The sequence below is a fragment of the Cupressus sempervirens genome, chromosome 3 (genome assembly GCF_028749045.1).
Source record: "Cupressus sempervirens isolate cs-2001-9-10 chromosome 3, ASM2874904v1, whole genome shotgun sequence".
NCBI classification, from domain to species: domain Eukaryota; kingdom Viridiplantae; phylum Streptophyta; class Pinopsida; order Cupressales; family Cupressaceae; genus Cupressus; species Cupressus sempervirens.
Genome location: NC_143120.1, coordinates 734718484 through 734723481, shown reverse-complemented (window position 1 = coordinate 734723481; position 4998 = coordinate 734718484). Strand labels below are relative to the sequence as shown.

The following is a 4998-nucleotide window of genomic DNA, read 5'->3' as shown; positions in this document are numbered from 1 at the left end:
AAACATTTCCGTGTTGATGAATATACTTTCCTGCACAAAGAGAGAGGAATGGGAAGAACAAATCTACCGAATCAGTTCGAGCAAACGAAAAGACCACCTACTAACCAAATATATTATAACTAACGACTACGTCAAAAATGAATTGGTCCCCTCAATTGTAATGAGCAATTACTCCATCAGCATGAATCAGTCCGTAAATAACAGGTCAACAATTGCATGATATTGGAAGTATATTACAATTAAACAATTACGTGGGAAAGGATTAGTCCTCGCATGTTTCCCCTATATAATAGGCATGTAATGGTCTTGTAATATACACAAATATTCAATCACACATCCATATCCTGAGCTCTTCTGTTGGAGACTCTCCAGCATAAAATGGCGAAGGGAATGATGATTTGCTTGCAATTGTCGTTGGGACTCTTCCTGTTGATGTGTTGTTACAGTGAAGATGTGATGGCGGCGGATGCCGATCCCTTGCAAGATTTCTGCGTCGCAGTCCTGGACAGCGAAGGTGAGTGCAGCAATATTAATCGTTTATGTGATTATTAATGATTGGTGTGATTATAACTACCGCAAACAGTAACAAATTGTATTGATCAGTTAAGGTGAACGGATTCGTTTGCAAAGAGGCCAAGGATGCATCGGCAGAGGACTTCTTCTTCAGGGGGCTGGCGCAGGCGGGGAACACCGACAATGCAGTTAGCTCCAACGTGACCCCTGCCAACGTAATGCAGATACCGGGGCTGAACACGTTGGGAATATCTCTGGTCCGCATCGACTACGCAGTGGGTGGAATTAATCCTCCTCACACCCACCCCAGAGCCACCGAGGTTCTCTTTCTAGCGGAAGGCGAGCTCTTTGTAGGGTTTATCGACACCAACAACACCTTCTTCAGCAAGACGTTGGAAAAGGGAGACGTGTTCGTCTTCCCCAAGGCGCTCGTGCATTTCCAGCAGAATGTGGGGAAGGAGAATGCGGTGGCCATCGCTGCTTTGAGCAGCCAGCTCCCGGGAGTGCAGACAATCGCCAATTCTCTCTTTGGCGCGAACCCCCCTCTCCCCGATTCCGTGCTCAGCAAGGCCTTCCGCATCACCCAACAGCTCGTGGTTTACATTCAGAAGCAATTCGCATAGCATTCCCATGCTCAATGCTCAATGCTCAACTCAATTCGTTGCATCATCCAATCTATTCAATAAATAAAAGAACACTAGAACAAGGCGTGGGGAGACCCTCTTTATTATTCACCCTTTTTCTTTTCCATTCCTTGGAATAAATGTACCAGAGTGTGGCTCTAATCTCCGTGTCGGTGTATTTTCTTTATTAAAAAAAATTGTAGTCAAATAAAAGTACTCAATATCATTATCGCGTTCTCGCACTATTTATGGGACACGTTTCAACAAAGAAAATTGGTTCTAGACTTATTTTGAATAGTTCTAAATAACGAGGTTAGTATATCTATAATACAAATAACTGCCTTCTGTTCGTTATGTTATTAAAATAATAAAACAATGAATAAATATTTACAAATGAATTTTACTCAATTCTGATATAGCTTATAAATTTGACAATTAAATATTTCTTTTATAATATGTTTTATGCATTCACTATATTTCTAGTATAGGGTTCCTTAAAAATTAGAATTAACTATATTGGACTTTACATCTATTGTGTTACTCAATCGAATGCATGCTTAAGCTCTATAATAAAGGTCATGCAAAACTAGATTCTTAGAATGTGTGGAGGCACTATCTAAGGTGTTACTAGAATGTGTAATATCAAATTATCTAAGTACGGAATCCAAGTCATGTATAGGAGATAGTAAGATCTGGCCAATCATATTTGAGAAACCTGAAGGAGACAGAGTCTACTTTGTGAATTTGAAGGCATGTACCCAACAAATCATGCTTCGGCCCATAAGAAGTGCAGTTGGGACGAAGAAAAGCATTATATAGAACACGCGAACCTATACAAAGAGATATCTCATAGAGAGCACAAGCTACATTTCCAAATCGAATGTAATAGATGTACACGTTTATATATCACATGTACATTCATTTGAAAACTTTAACGGTTAGATCAATTCAATATTACTTGGTAGTTATCTCCAAAAGCTTGCAAAGCTTAATGAGCTATAATCAGCTATCCAAAGGTATGAGTGTGAGAATTTCTATGATGGTAAACTAACATCCTCACAAATGAAACATGTCATGATACGAACTTTAATGTTCTACAATTCTAGATCTTGCGGCTCCGTTCCCTTGATTGATACATAATTTGCGTCTTTGTTTCATGAAAAGATGGAGATGAAGATGTATGATTTCGTATTGCTATGGTATAACAAAATGTATAAATCTCTCTGCTAGATACTAGATGCATTAACAAGGAATGGAATAGTATCTCTTACAATAGGGGTCTATATTGTATGCTAATAAGAAGCAATTGTCACGAGTTACCCCATTCGAAACACAACTTAGAATTCAAATGTTTTTTTTTTTTCAGTTAACTTATTTCTTTCCTTAATACTATTATCTTGGAGCGGGGATGACTGCGAGGCAAGCTGCATTTTCTTACAGTGAGTGGGCCAACGATGGAGGGAGAGAGGGCTCTGATGATGCCACACCAGACGAATGGAGGGTGCTTCTCAAACATGTGTCTCATTGGTTCTTCCATGGTATGGCAGTGGTTTTTGCAGAGTAATGGACCATGCTTCTTTATTTCGGGGGATTTTTTGACCCACGGGATGCTCGCTTCTCAGAGGTGTTTCTCGATGGAGGGAGGATCTCTGGTCTTATTGGTGTCCTGTTGGGTCAGTGGGGAATCTTCCTTGATGATGCCCTCTTTGTTTTTTCATGTGGGAAGTCATATTTTTTTCTTTTTCATGGTTCTACCAGGGGTGCCTTGCTTCTGGGTTTGTCAGATCTGGGACTCTTTGATGGGTTAGCAGTTAGCAGTGATGGATCTATCCATTCCATAGGTTGGTGGGTTTTTCGCATTTGAACCTTTGTTTTTTACAGAGGTGGACTTTAGTTGAGGTTTTTTTTTCTCGTTGTTTGGCACTAGGTTCTTTTATTTCTAACATTTTCTAATGTTTTTTGTTTGTATGATGGGTCAGCGCCCTCTTGCTGCTTTTTATATTCAAAAAATTATTTATTTTCTTGATACAAGATGTCAATTTGTGTAGTGATGAAGAAAGTCCAAAGGTTATTAACTTCTTTAATTTTGTAAAATTCTCTATTATAGGGCAAGAAAATAGAGATACATCTATTACACTGTGATAAAATGCAGGTCTTCATCTTGTATAGTAGTCCAATAAATTTGCAACTTTCAGTTCTAATGGTTGAGAAGTAGCTAATAATGGATTATTACATTTATTACAATAGGGGGAGCTAATGTAGAGTTGAAATAATAATTTAAATGAAAATTCATGGCGGTGATGAAGTTTGTTAAATAATGAAACCTAGTTTTATTTTTATCAATTGCATTGATGGAGTAGAGGGTTTAATAGTTAAAACTTGTGCACTCTTTCTAATCTTTGTAACATTTCTCAAATTTTTGAGAATTCTATTTTCTGGGCAACCCAAAAATGTTCATGAAAAGGGAGGGAAAAGGTAGTAGTAAGGAATATTAATAAGAGCTTACAAACATAAATGATCTTCACACTCCAGTTTTAACTAAATATGTAAAGAAAAATGGTGGAGCCAAGAAGTTGAAGGAACTATTAAGAAAAAAAATAACTATCAGATTTCAACTTCAATTAAATCGTGCGAAGTAAAATGGTGGAATCGAAGGCTTTCAAACTGAAGATTCAATTGATCGTTGTTGTTGTTATACATTGTGAAATAATATAAATATTTTGATAGAGATAATTTCAGGAGCGTGTGTGATAGATTTTATCCTACCATTTTATTGAAATTTACAACTTCATGAGAACTGAAATTTCTAAATCAAAATGACTTCTTAAAATTTTCAATTTGATTGAGCTATTCTGTCATGCCAAAGAATTGGGGCAAAAATACACCAACAAATTTTATTTTATTTTTAGATCAATAACACCACAAAGCTTAAAAAGTTTAGATGCACACGTTAAAGTATAGGTAAAATGAGAAACAGATATGGGATCTCCTAACGATGACCTGTCATTTCCATTCAAGTTTATCATCGATGAGTGTGAAAAGGTCGTTAAATCTAAGCATTCGTTATTAAATTGATTTCATCTTTTTTTTCATTATTGCTTTGATTTTAAGGTAATATATTATAATTAAACACAATTAAACCAAATTATCGTAAACTCGCAATAATAAACAACTATCTAGATATATATTCAACACTTAAAATTTAATCTAATAATCTAACTTAATTTTACAACCTTTACTAATCTAAAACATTTTAAGATACAATAACACTAACCTTTGATTTAAGAACGATATAACCACTTAAAATAATAAATCTAAATATATTTGAAAATGGGTTAAATACAGCAGCTAATTTATCTTAGACAACCTTTTCAAATCAATAATGATACTAAATTTTTAAATATAATCTAACATACGAACATTCTAACTAAAATGTACTAAATAACTAATATTTAAAAACATAATAATTAAAATTACTTCAAAATAATACTAGCAAAATTTTTTTTTAACAAAACTTACTCATCTAACATTAATTTGAAATCTAACACCTTATTACTTTTATTTACATTTAAAATATTATACTAACAACATAAAAGAATACCAGACCCACTAACAAACACAATTTACGACTACCCTTAAAATAGTGTTAATATGTACGTTATAACATTATTTTGAACAAAATATTAACAACAATATAACTCAATAATTCTAATAATAATTTAGACAATTATAACTCTAATTTTTTTTTAAACATAGAAAAGAACGAACTCTCCAATACATCACAGTGATCGTCGAGAGAATGAAAACTGACCAGGAGACAACCAATCATAACATGAAGACCGAATCAGACATTGACTCCCAT

The 4998-nt window shown here is 34.8% G+C and overlaps 1 pseudogene; it reads left to right on the top strand.

Moving 5' to 3' along the window:
- The first annotated feature begins 390 nt into the window (after window positions 1–390).
- Window positions 391–1199, top strand: LOC149568884 (putative germin-like protein 2-3; annotated as a pseudogene).
- Window positions 1200–4998: the final 3799 nt, after the last annotated feature.